This window comes from Hemicordylus capensis, chromosome 5 (assembly GCF_027244095.1).
Source record: "Hemicordylus capensis ecotype Gifberg chromosome 5, rHemCap1.1.pri, whole genome shotgun sequence".
NCBI lineage: Eukaryota > Metazoa > Chordata > Lepidosauria > Squamata > Cordylidae > Hemicordylus > Hemicordylus capensis.
Window position 1 is genome coordinate 49,052,958 of NC_069661.1, and position 14,360 is coordinate 49,067,317.

The following is a 14,360-nucleotide window of genomic DNA, read 5'->3' on the forward strand; positions in this document are numbered from 1 at the left end:
TTTGCTCACCCACTTCAAAGGAAGATACATAGGGAAGGATCGATTTGGAAACCATAACATAGTCCACTACACTATTTCCCCGGGAGGAAAGAAACGTATATTCCCCAGGAATATCTGAGGGTATAGTACCGTTTAAAATGGTCAACTCATGTATCTTAGTTAAATAGAGCAATTGAGCTCCTGATGAGTTGATATATTTATCTTTAGAATAACGGTTAATGAGAGAAGCACCATCTATGCAATCTCCCCATTTCCAAAAACGTGAGGCCATCAACGTTTTATCATCGGTACCACATCTGGAGTTAAAATCCCCCATAAGAATTACAGAAGCATGGGGAAAATTCAATAATGCTTCGGTTATATAGATATCCAACTGTTCCCAAATTGTTGTAGTGGAATTAAGTGATTGACTGGGAGGCAGATAAACATTGATCAATAACAAGTCTCCACTCCTAGCCTTGATCAAAATAGCCATAGCATGGGGGGCAGGTCAGCTAATCGGATAGATTCTACATTTAAGGCTAGCGATATACAACATGCTAAGCCAGCCTCAGCCTTCCCCTATTGGTATCCGAGTGGGCTTTCAGTGAGTAGATGATATAGCCACTGATGATCTCATCTTTCGTCCACGTCTCCTGAAACACTAAAATATCCCACTGTTGGATAAAAGTAATAAACTCTACGTCATTTCTCTTCCCGTTCCACCCGGCAATATTCCAGCCGAGAATTTTCCAGGTCGAGTGTTCACCGCTTGCATAACAAGTCACTGAGCGGGCGGGGAAGAGCTGTTTGGTTGAAAACTCCAAAAATGAGGGACCCACACCATTTCCCATCGTGGACTTTGCCACCAGGGTTTCCAGCTCTGAGGAACCTCCCACACTCCCTTCTAGCAGTGCATCCGCGGATGTAAAATTCGGATACTTCGACTTGGCCAAGACCAACTGAGACTGTCATTGCTGCAAAGGAAGATTGGATACATTTACAAAACTTCCTGCAGTCTTTTCCAAAGGGAGAAGAAAATTTGTGATTTTAGTCTGTCTCATAAGATGTAGGTTATCAGAAGCCGTTGCTCGGGTGATCCTTCGAGCGGGAGAGATGAGGCTTATCAGTCTCCTGTAGATAAATAGATGAGATAGTATTACTTGCACTTTCTTCTGGAGAGATCTTCTTCCTTTGATTCCTGTTGTCAATTAAAATAGCCTCGACCAGCACAAGGTAAAAGGAGCATGTAATAGATGATATCAAAAGCAATTAATCGCAGATTTAAAAAACTATAAGGTTGTTATAAGGCTGAAAGATATGAAAGTCTGTAAAATCCATAAAGGAGCTGTAAAATTGCTAGACCAGCAGTAGCATGTGACTATGCTGTAATGGTAGGGCTAAAATCTATGAGATTCTGCTAAAAGTTACATGCTATAAGATATAAAATTGCTGCAATACCAAAATCTGTAAGACAATGTCTAGGAAATATTAGAAGATAAACTGATATTTTAAAAGCAGTAGGGCTGAATAATTGAAGATGTTAGTTCTTGCTGGAGGTCATAACCCCGCAAACCAGACTAATGCTGCACTAGTGCTAATGTGTTGGGTTGAGGAATTTCAATGACCTCGCTTTCTCCCAGAGGCCTTCTGTGTCATCTAAAGATATTCCATGAGGCTGTGCAACCCTTAGTGAAATACGGTATTTTGTGGTGGCACAATGTACTTTCTGGGGAGAGGGGAGGTAAAAATTTGCTTCCACTGCCAAGCCAAGCCAGTGAGCTGAGTTTGTTGAACTTTTCAGAAGCACCAGTGCTTCTCCTGTTGCACTGATGTTTCATTAGTCAGGATGTCAGCCACTGTTGTTTTGGAGGTATTATTATAGAACAGTTGAATTATTATTTATGAGTTATAAGGAATTAACCAAATGTTTTTCTCTCGTAATATATATCAAGTACAAATATTTGAAATACATATATGTTACAGATACTTGCCTCTACAGCAATGTATAGTTGGGACCTTTAGCCAAATATCTCCCACCATCCTATCAGATTTTACAGATTTAGTGGAGAATAGAATACCTTTTCCTTTTCATGAAAAACACAAAATGTTCTCTTAAAAATAAAATAAACACACAACAGACCATGGAAGTCCTCTGCAATCCTGTGTCCTCTTGTAAACCTCACACTTTAGAAAAACCGGCCTATTTTGCTACACAGACCTTGTTCTCATGATGTTCATTTGTAAAATACCGCTAAGGACTGTGATCACTGCGATCTTTAGATTACTTGGGAGCATTTGCAGGGATAATTTAGTTGGCAGCAAAAGGCAAAGTTAATAACTGTAGCCTACAATAACTGTAGCTTAACTGAGGCTTGTTAAGTTTATTGAACAAAGTTACTAAGGTTTATGACTTAACTATTACCAAATTATAAACAACAGTTCTACTCTGAGTGAAAGATCATCCTAACAGAAAAACAATAGTCTCAAGCATTCAGTAAGAAATACAAACAGACCAATCAGTCTACAGAACTGATGACTGATACAGTACAAACATACTAAACTCTTACACAAGCCTATACACAGATATACATACAATATATCAGTGGCAAGAATCCCAACATTCCCTTTCTCATTGTCTTGTTCCTTAATTTATAAACTCAGTTGCCATCACAGATTCTGAAACTGTTCTCTGGTTATTGGTTTTGTCAGTATGTCTGCAACCATTTCTTCTGAAGCACAATATTTTATATCATTAATATTTTTCTCTTGTAATTCTCTTACAAAATGATATTTCACATCAATATGTTTACTTCTCTGTGTAACTCTGTGACAGATTAATACAACTTTGATTGTCTTCATACATTATAGTAAGCTTCAATGCAACTACTCCGAAATCTTCTAGAAGTTTATGCAACCCCTTGAAATGTTTGTGCCACTGGTATGTACCCAGCTTTGGCTGAAGATAAAGCTACAATAGATTGTTTGTTGCTTAACCATGAGATTGCTCCTCCTCCATAGAAAAATACATTGCCACTGGTTGGCTTTCTGCCATCTCTGTCTTCAGCCAAGTTGGCATCCATCTATCCATCCTACTAACTTGGGTTGCTCACATACTGGCAGTACTAATTCCAGATCTGCTGTGCCTTTTAAATACTGTGCAGTTCTTTTAAGTGCAATCCAGTCCTTCTTTGTCTGTGAATTCATTTTCCTACACAATATTCCAAATGCTGCTGTAGCAACATCAGGATGCGATACAGTTGTAATAATGAACAGTAACTTTCCAATTACCATTCTGTAGTTTTCATCGCTTTCCAGAGACTCATTGCATTCCTTCTCCTTTAAGAAACTTACTTCCATTGGAGTACTCATCTCATTTGCTTCTGTTAAACCAAGACTCTCAATTAAGTCTATTATCTTTTGCCTCTGTTTGAGTATAAAACTTCCATCATCTTGCCTTTTTAGCCTACTTTCCAGTAGGCTTATGAGATCACCCGGCATTCTGTGTGTCCGTGTGTCTGTGTATCCGTGTGCCCCTCCCACATCAACTTTGTAACGCCTCAACCAATATGAACCAGATTGGGTACAATTGTAGAGAGACATAGGGACACCTCAATGGCATAGACTGTGATGATGTCATCCACCCTGATCCAAGATGGCGGATGTGTAAACTTTTGAGGTACAAGTGGACTAACTTGTGAACCGCTTAACCAATTTAAACCAAATTTGCTACAGTTGCAGGGAGACATAGGGATGCCCAAATGGCATAGTGAGTGATTAAGTCATCCACTCCCATACAAGTTGGTGGCTGTATGAACCTCTGAGGCACAAGCAAGCTAATTTGTAGACTGTCTAACCGACTTAAAGCAAATTACATACAGTGGCAGTGACATACAAGGATACCTCAATGGCATAATTTGTGATGGTGTCATCCACCCCGATCCAAGATGGCAGACGCATAAACATTTTAAGCGCAAGTTGTCTAACTTGTGAACTGCTTAACCAATTTGAACCAAATTTGCTACAGGTGCAGGGACACATAGGATGCCCAAATGGCATGGTGTATGATGATGTCATCCATTCCAATTCAAGATGGTGGCCACGTGAATATCTGAGGTGCAAGCTGGCTAATTTGTGGACTGTCTAACCGATTTAAACCAAATTACATACAGTTGCAGTAAATGACACACAGGGCTACCTCAACGGCATAGTTTGTGATGATGTCATCCACAACTGGATGATGCCATAGTTTGGATGATGCCATCCAAAGATGGCAGATGCGTAAACTTTGGAGGCACAAGTGGGCTAACTTGTGAATTGATTAATTGATTTGAACCAAATTTGCTACAGCTGTAGGGACACATAGGGACACCTCACTGTTGCAGATTGTGACAATGTCATCCAACCTAATTCAAGATGGCAGACATGTAAACTTTTGAGGTGCAAGTGCACTAACTTGTGGACACTCTATCTGATTTGAACCAAATTTGCTACAGCTGTATGGACACACAGTGATGCCCCAATGGTGTAGTTTGTGGTGATGTCATTCACCTTGATCCAAGATGGTAGATGTGTTAACTTTTAAGGTGCAAGTGTACTAACTTGAGAACTGTCTAACCTATTTGAACCAAATTTGATACAGTTGTAGTGAGTGACACACAGGGACACCTCAATGGTGTAGTTTGTAATGATGTAATCTACCCCAATCCAAGATGGTAGATGCATGAACATTTGAGGTGCAAGAGATCTAACTTGTGGACCTTGATTTGAACAAAATTTAGTCCAGTTGTAGAGACAGTGAAAGGGAAGTAGGCTGATTAGTTCTTATTAGGACAACTTGTTATTTATATCCGGAGATAAGATATTTCACCCAAATCTTTAATTACTATTTCTTTATTTGAATTCTTCACTATCTCATCATAATCTTTCTTATCCTGATGACAAACAGCCAGATCATCTACATATAAGAGTGTATGTCCATCTTCTATCTCTGTTTTTAGTGTACAGACAAGGATCAGCTTTTCCCTGTCTAAATCCTTCTTCCCGAAGCAATTGACTTAATTTGCCATTCCAAGCTCTGGCTGCTTATAGAAGTCCATATACACTTTTCTGTAGTTTACATACAGGAGTTTCTTTACCTAAAACCTGGATGTTGCTGCACATATATATCCTCTTTGATATCACCATGTTAAAATGCAGTCTTTACATCTAGATGATGCACATCCATTGTCTTGGATGCAGCTATTGCAAGAAACAGTCTAATCGATGTGTACTTAAATACCAGTGCAAAGGTCTCCTCATCATCCTCACCATATTTATGTCCATACCCCTTAGCAACCAACCTGGCTTTATATCTCTGGATGTCTCCTTTTTTATCATGCTTAATGGTAAACACCCATTTGCATCCTATAACCTTTCTGTTTTTTGGTAACTTTACAAGCGTCCAGTCTATCTCTTATTCTTATGAAGTGAACCAATCTCTTCCTTAGCAGCCTCTATCCAATTATGTGTATCCAAACTGGGTATTCCTTTTATTTTATGCCAATCTATGGATTCAAGTATTTTCTCCTCTTTTGCCTCAAAAGAAAATATTTTAGGTGGAGTCCCTTGATTAATGTTTGACACTATTTGGAAGTCTCACCTAATTGTGGTTCAGTCACCGCTTCTTGATGTTGTCTCTCTGCAACATCACGACTGATGATTACTTCTTTATTTTGACATTGTAGTTTCTGTTTAGATTCTTCATCTGTTGGAAAAACTAAGTCACAAACATTGTATTGACATTAGATTCCTGTTTCTCATCAAAGTAAGCAATACTGCGCAACTTGATAATGTCTGTAGCAGGGTCGAGTATTCTATAATTTTTACTGCCCAGTTCAAAACTTCCAAGGCTTTATTTTTTATCCCTTGCCAACTGCTCCTTTTCCAGCTTCAAGATGCTGTCTTTATTTCGATGAGCCATTTTACGATGTCATAAGGTTATGCAATCCTTGTCTACAGTCGCTTGCTACATTTGCCAACTCTCTTCTACAATCAACCTCATAAAGCTCCAGTAGCACCTGGTGTGGGCGCCACAAGGGGACCCATGAGAGGCACCTTTAAGAGTAAATTAATAGGTGCTTAACTCAGCTCTCGCCACACCCTGAACACTGCTTGGAACAGCAACAATGTGCTGCCCAGCACCTCTTGTGGCAGGGAATCGCCTCCGCCATTCACCTGGCCTCCGCAGAATTAATCCCTCGCCAGTGACCAGGTGAGTGGTGGAGATTATCCCCCACCGCAGTGGGAGCTGGGCGGTGCACTGTTGCTGCTGCTCCAAGCAGTGTTCAGGGTGTGGTGAGAGTGGAGTTAAGCATCTATTAATTTACCCTGAAAGGTGCCTTTGCTGCCCCACCCCACAGTGGCACCCACACCAGCCGCTACTGCATAGCTCTAAGTAATGACTTTCCTTCTATAAACACAAAATAATGTCTTCTAAAATAATTCTGCAGCCCTGTTTTCTAGCTGTTTTCACACTTTGAAACTGACTGATCATTTGCCAAAAACATTTTCAACTTTCTATTTCATCTCAATGTCTGAGGAATCCTCTAGAGCGTTAAAGAAATGTAAAGTTGCTGCACTGTCTACAAAATATCTTGTTTTTACTCTGGTTTGCATTAATTCTGCAAATAATTTTTCTAGCAGTACACGTCATTCCATTATTCACACCTTTCCCCCTTTAATTTCATTTTTACATTCAGAAGCCTGTTTATTTTTTAAAAAATCTGCCTTTCTGGGATTTATCCTTATCTTTCTTCTTCTCTTCTCTTGGAAATTATTTTTCTGTTCTCTCTTAGGACATGTACTATTTAAATGTGAAGTACTTCTGCACATAGAACATTGCCTGTCTCTATCTATCTATCTATCTATCTATCTATCTATCTATCTATCATAGTGTTATACCACCTGATATATACATCTATGGGCAGTGTACAAAATTTAAAACAATATAAAAGTCACAGATTAAAATCCAAGAAACACAATAAAAACAATAAAAAATAGCATAAACAGAAATTATTAAATAATTATTAAAACAATTATTAAACAAATTATTAAAATGAATTATTAAGATTAAAAGCCTGCAAGAACAGGTGAGTCTTGAGGGTCTTCCTAAAAACCAACAGAGAAGGAGATGCTCTTATTTCAGCAGGGAGCATATTCCAAAGGCCCCAGGGCTGCCACAGAGAAAGCCCAGTCCCAGGTCGCCACCAGACAAGCCGGCAGCAATCATAACTGGACCTTTCCAGAAGATCATAACAGGCAGGGTTCATGACAAAAAAGGTGCTCTCTTAAAAACCCTGGGCCCAATCCGTCATTAGTAAGTTTATGAGCATAATTTTGTACTGATTCTTCCCTTTCTGTTTATTCTGTCAAATCAAACTCCAACAAATGTTCTTGTACAAAACTTAAAATCACATTCTCCCATATTTGCAGGAAGTTAATAATACTTCCATAATGTTTAGGCAAAGTATTTAGCAAGTGCCCAATTTTGGCAGGTTCGGGTAACGTTATCTCTTGCTCTTCTAATTCTTTCAACACTCCTAAGAAAGAGCCTATGTTCGCCTGTAATTATTCTCCTTCTTTGAATCTTTTGTTGCACAACTTTAGCATGAGAGATACTTGAATGATCATAGTTTTCTGTTGAAAAACCTCCTTCAATCTATCCCACCTCTCTCTTGCAGTTTTCTTCTGTATGACACATCGATTTAACATTTACAGTTAAGGAGATATGCCCCATATCATGGGGGAGATATGCCCCATAAACGTGGCCTGCATGTTTGTAACTTTCCATGCCTGCTGTTATCTTCCACTCTCTAATGGTCTCTGTTCTTCCAGTACAAAAGACAGTACAAAAGTATTTAGCCACATCTTTACTTTAAATGACCAATTTCTATAGTTTGTATCACTCTGCACTGTACAACTGGATGCATCTTTGTCAATACAAAAGTAGCCATTTCTTGTTCATAAGCTTCTTGTTGCCTATGTTATTATTTCCAGCACTCTAGACTCATAACCCCATGTAGCGGAGTGTAACAGAGCAGAAACTGAGGCTTGTTAAGTTTATTGAACAAAGTTACTAAGGTTTACTACTTAACTATTACCAAATGATAAACTTCACTTTGAGTGAAAGATCATTCTAACAGAAAAATAACAGTCTCATGCATCCAGTAACAAATACAAACAGACCAATCAGTCTACAGAACTAATGACTGACACTAACATTCAAATCTCTACCACAAGCATATATACAGATATACATACAATACATCAGTGGCAAGAACAAAGGCAATGTATATAAACATAAATCCCAACAATTGCATATAAACTAAAGGCAATAAATTGCCTCTTGTTGCCCCTCAAAGGAGAATGGATGCCAGGTTCCATATGATTTCAGCGAGTCATGTGACCTCAAAAACACATCATCTCTCTTTGCCTTAGTTTACAGCTTTGTTTTTTAGTCACCACAAAAAGTTTAAAAGGTTACATTCCTGCTTTCAGAGTTCCTGCTTGTCATCTCATGTGTGCCAAACTGGAAAAGAAGCTACCCCACATCAAACTTGACATCTGCACTTTATTCTGGGCACTTCTTCTTCTAGAAAATTGAATCTCCAGATGTGTCTAACTAAATTACAGAGCTGTTGAACTGTCTCTTTCTTCTGTCAAAGAACCAGCAATAAGGACTATTTAAAGAAAGTAAGATGGTTTTCAAAAATTCTGGTACAAGATCTGAGTTTAGTCCAGAACTATTCCTCCTATTCTTCTTCCTCTTCCTCTTCTTACATACTACGAGAGTCAAAATAATGTTCATTTTATTTGAACTCCTTGCTCTGTTTCAGCTCTAAAACATAAAGAAACTTTATTTATAAAAGAATTGTATTCCCTTTTATTGTTCTTTAATTACCCATAGATCATTTAATTACCCATAGATCACTGAGAGAGAAAAGTATCAGGATTGTTGAAGAATCATCATTGAGCATAGCCTAATTAGGGAAAATGTCAAAATCACATACGTCCTGAGGCTGGTTTGGATGGTATCGTCTGCCAGCCTGCCCACCACATAATTAGAAGTGAGAGTATACATGCTGGGAACAAATCATTGGTAGCAAATTATCACTAAGATGCAGGTTTTATAGTGGGCTGGAAAACAATAGCTACTTCTCATTTTTGAGAGGGAAGGAAATAGCTCAGTTCGCCCAGTATAACTTCAATTCAGGCTAAAGGGAGTTTGCCCATTAGTAATGGCCAGAGAAGCTTGAATTTAGCTTCTCATGTTCATTGTATTGACAATAAGCACATTAACAGAGACATTCTACCTTCAATGTATTGATCAGTGGGTTATATAGGAGTTAAACAGACAAGCAAGGGGGAGGGAAGAAAATATTAATGTCTGATTGAGAAGAGGAATTGTATCTTACCGAGACCACAAACAGCATCTATGTCAAAGCTGTAATATGAGTGGAAAGTCCTCTGAAACTAATCTCAGAGCCTTAATATCATCAACAGTTAGGACTGGGCACAAATTACGAATGGCGCTAGTTATTCTCCTAGCCTTTCATTCGACTGCCTTGAGTTGAAGAACAGTCTGCTGTTGACAAAGCCCTCCTTTCTTTCATTCTTTGTAGTGGGAGAACAGCTTGCCAGCAACTTTAAACTTGAAAGAAAGAAAGAAAGAAGAAGAAGAATTACACCCTTCCTGATCCTTCAGACCATTTAAAAACATTTTCAAATTTCAAACATCATAAACCTGTCAGAATTTGTCTCTCTCAGTCCGATTTCCTTCTTTTCTCACTCTGGCTTCTAAGGTCTATGTATGTTTTGGAATTTATTATTCAGTCACCAGGGCTTGCCTAAGGCCTGAGTCAAATGTTCTCTCAGCCACTGAAAATCCCCACTGTGTGGTTGGGGTTCTAACCTTGCTTGAATTCCCTTCTCACGTGGTCTAACCTTGCTTGAATCATCTTCCCACATGTATCCACCAGATTACATGGGAAGTACCTGCCCCAGTGCCAAGGGCTCCCAGGGAGATGTGAGGTTGGCATGAGTACTTCCCATATGATCCAGTAAGCTTGCATGCAAAGGAGTCTCAAATCTTCTTCAGCTGTGTGGAACCCCATCACACAGAAGTTATTTCTGACAGCAGTTGCACTACAGATGAACCAGGCCTACACCTATAAAACACATCACACCAAAATATGAAAAGCATGAAGGAAATGTATACAGAGAACAATGGCAAGGCAATTAGACCAAATTTGGGGTCCGTGGAAAGCAGATAATTTGAGACATGGGTTTGGGGGACACTATGTGGGTGCTTTTTATCAGCCTCTCGTGAGCCTTTTAGTACTGCTAAGGCATTGATTTTCTGCAATTAGCTGCAAATGGAATTGCTATAGTGGTTCTACACAGCATTTAGTTATAGCACTATATAATTGACAATGTCCTTTCCCGTGGCCAAGATCTTTCTGCATTGCCCACTCACAAATCAGTTTCATACAGCAAAGGCCCCCGGCAACCTTGAATACAATGCTTGCAGGTTCAGTAGGTTTTATTGCTTCCTGTTACTCCCACTTACTCCCAGTTGAGTAGGGTGATTAGTTCATAATTGCCCCCTTGAATAGCCTTGCACCAAGGTAATTTCAGTTTCAGTATGAGGTGGGGGATGTCTTTAATTACTGGTTTATTTTAAAAAAATTTGAAATAGTGCTTTTGATAGTGTTCCATACAAATACAATGTTTTGTTGCCACTTGTGGTGGCAGCAACATCAGCAAAGATGCTCTCAGCAGCTGGCATTTTTACCCCCAGAATGGGTCAAAAATTACCATAAAGCATCTCTTCAGATGTTAATATCAGGAGACACTGTACCTGAGCACAGCATCCCAAGAGCACACCCGCAAGCCATGTCGTGGCACCGAAGCACTCAGAAGCCCCATGCACCCGCTGTCCACACTTACACCATTTATTTGAAGTGGCACACACTGTGACTGTGAACAGATTGAAAAACATCTGTTCATGGTTACAGTGTTTGTCTCTTCAGACAAATGCTATCAGTGTGGACAATCACCTAGAGCAGGGTTTCTTAACCATGGGCCCCCAGATGTTGTTGGACTACAACTCCCAGAATCCCCAGACATGGCCTTTGTAGCTGGGGATTCTGGGAGTTGTAGTCCAACAACATCTGGGGGCCCAAGGCTAAGAAACCCTGGCCTAGAACCTTTGGAGTCAGGTGGTATATAAATTAAATAAATATAAAATAAAAAAACAGGTGGGGCTTGCAGACATACTCTTGGGATGTTATATACAAGTATAGCATTCCCCTTTTATTTAGTGCCTGAAAAGGGCAAATGTGTCTAGGCGATTCTGGATGAAAAATGCAGGCCACCAAGCAGTAGCACTGACTATCAAAAGAAGTTTTCTTCTACTCCTGCCAAATGATACTGTAAATCACTCCATTAATCTTTCTGTATAATTTCATCCCCACCTCCAAATTGGCTGAAATTGCCCACCCTAAAATTCACTGTATGTGAATGGGGTGGCAAATTTGGGGAGACAAATTTTCACTCAGCTCTAGTGACAATCCAAGAAAAAACTGTATTAATGTGAAGCAGAATTCTTAAATGTTGAAAGCTTAAGCCTATGCACTGATTTACGTGACTCACTGGGGAGTTTGTTTTCAGACCAGGTTGTTGGAGAACATTCAACCCGATTTTATTTATGTGCATTGAACAGATCATCTTTGTGCCTCTGCTCCTGATGAGTTGTGCGGGTTTTTCATTTCTCAGTCACCGCCTGGGATGCTGGAATTCATTGCTTAGTGTGTCTTTGCACTGAATATTCACATTCCATGTATGCTGGAGTTAAATGCGGATGTTTAAAAAAAAATGGGAATGCCCTCTGTAAAGAACGGTTGGTTAAGAGCTTTGGCTGGCACAGCAGTGCTTTCTCGCGAGCCAATCTGACAGCAACTGTTTGCTCTTTCTTTTCTGTTCCTTTTGTTCTTGCAGCCTCTGCCCTACTTTCATCCATTCACTTCTAGAAACTTCAAGAGGTGGAAGGCATCATGTCCCACGCTGGCATAAACAGAATCAAATTTTTAACCTCTGAGACTTGTACCTAAGGCTAAACGTATGACTTACTTCTCAATCCAAATGCCCGCTCTGCCCAATACTTAGCATGCAGGGTGACAGCATCTGTATCTGAGCTACCTCAGCATGGTGCAGCAAGAATTCAGAGATTTATTGTATGCTACCAGCCCTCACAAAACCCTTTTTAGTTCACTATATTTCAAAGTGCTTTAGAAAGCAATTAACTGCATGCTGTACCTACAGCACAGTTCTCCTTGAGTCATTTAGTGGAGGGCTTGTGTGCCCTCCACTAAATCTAACACTTAATTCTCACTCGATTAAAGAACAGTTAGGACTTCCTAAATTAAATCCCAGCCAAGACACTGAAGAAGGAGATCACCCATATTCTTTTATGTATCTTTCCCACAATGGACACACGCATGTTGGCAAATTCTTTTTCAAATTTCCTATCAGAAATTTCAGATTTTACAGATAGTATGTATTGAAAAATTGGAAAATCTTCCCCAAAAATCATTAAAAATCACAGGAGTATCCGATTGCTTTGGGGTTTGGTGGGTGGTAGGCAACCCTGGGTGCCTACCATGGACCCCAGTTTTGTGCTCCTAGGTGCTCTGCATAGAGAATAGTGGGCCAGTTCAAGTCCACATCATATCCAATGTAAAACCTCTTAGAACCAGTTTAAGTTGGGTTCAAATTCAAACCAAGCCCGGGGGGGGGGGTGTGGTTCAAGCAAAACCAAAACTGCACCTACCCACCCTGGTTCAAATTCGAACCAAACAGGCCAAGCCAGTTTTGTGCATTGTCGGTTGGCCACTCAAAGGTAGCTCTGTTTTGTGGCCACCCCAGGGCTTTGGAATGTTTTCCCTGTCGAAATAAGAGCTAGCTTACCCATCTCTGGCAGCTTTTTAAAAAAAGCTGTTCCCTGTTAACTGAGCAAAAAGGCACCTTTTTAAAGGGGTGATTTTCTTTATTTAGCAGGGTGTGAGCAATTGATTCTAAATATACCCAGCACAGCATCCCTCCAGTGGCTGTTTCTGGTGTCTGTCTTATGTTTCTTTTTTAGATTATGAGACCTTTAGGGACAGGGAACATTTGATTTATTTATCCATATCTATGTAAACCACTTTGAGAACTTTTGTTGAAAATCAGTATATAAATATTTGTTGTATTCATAAAAAGATATTTTTAAAAAACATCTGTTCAACCAAGCGTTTCATTAGATTGTAAATATATAAATGGTTTTAAATTGAATTGTTTTAATTTAAATCTTTTATTGATGTTTTTTATTATTGTTTTGAACATTTTATGTTGTTTCAGGATGTAAACCACCTAGAGATACAAGTTGAGGTGGTATATCCATCAAATAAATAAATAAATCCATTAGATAAATACATACATACATCTGTTGTTCAAATCAGCTATTAAAATAGGCATTCAAATTCATATTAACAAATGAATGTCTCTTCCGCACACTTAGTCTTGAACAGTCTTAGTGCCACTTTACGTGAAACAAATTTCCTAGGTAACGTTTTGACTTTTTCATTTCCTTAGTTGATCATGGTTGTTGAACACAGAGAAGGCTATGTTGCTACATGCACATGGAAAGCCATGTTTAATGGCCACTTCCCACCATGTAAACGTATACAAAAAGTGTGCATGCATATTCACTGCTCGTGACAAGCTGCTTGAGAATTTCAAGTAAAATTTTGTGTTTTGTGTGAAGCAACCCTTAGCTAGCAGCAGATTCTGGTTTCTCAGTTGCCGCAGGCTCCCAATTATGAAGTGGTAAAAACCATAACAAAAAAAAAGGAGTCTGTCAGGAGAAAAGAAAAATTAACACTTAGACAACAAATATGACAAACAAGTTGTGTGTATCCTTGTTTTATGAAGGACTTGGGCACTGGTGTCTTAATAATCTTATGCTTCCTTCTCAGCATGTAAAATAAAAAAGTGAATCCATGAGTGATGTCAGTTTTTGATCTGGACCCAACAAAGCTAAGTATCTCATGTGTTTTGTCAATGCCAATGTTTTAACATTCTAATCTCAGTTACACAAAAGAATGAATGATACCCAGGATTCAAGGATATCATTCATTCAGGAGGTGGAATCCTCTTCCATAAACATATTGCTTCTAAGTTCAGTTTGAGAACGGTTCTCTGTCACCCATTTCAGGAGGTCAACATGGCCACCCTTTCTGATGCTAAATTGCCCTTGACTAATTATCAGCACTGGGTTTTTTTAATAATTCTTCCACTGATCT

The 14,360-nt window shown here is 39.2% G+C and overlaps 1 long non-coding RNA gene across 2 annotated transcripts in view; it reads right to left on the minus strand.

Annotated features, from left to right (window-relative positions):
- Window positions 1-14,360, minus strand: part of LOC128328181 (uncharacterized) — a 55,992-nt gene that overhangs the window by 16,452 nt on the left and 25,180 nt on the right. Inside the window, exons 2-3 of one of the 2 annotated variants that reach the window (XR_008309064.1) lie at window positions 9,435-9,670; window positions 5,621-5,737 (exon numbers count right to left, since the gene is read on the minus strand). This is a non-coding gene — a long non-coding RNA (uncharacterized LOC128328181). Of the gene's footprint in view, window positions 1-5,620; window positions 5,738-7,846; window positions 8,858-9,434; window positions 9,671-14,360 lie in introns of those variants that run through there. The other variant, XR_008309065.1, reaches the window with a different exon arrangement.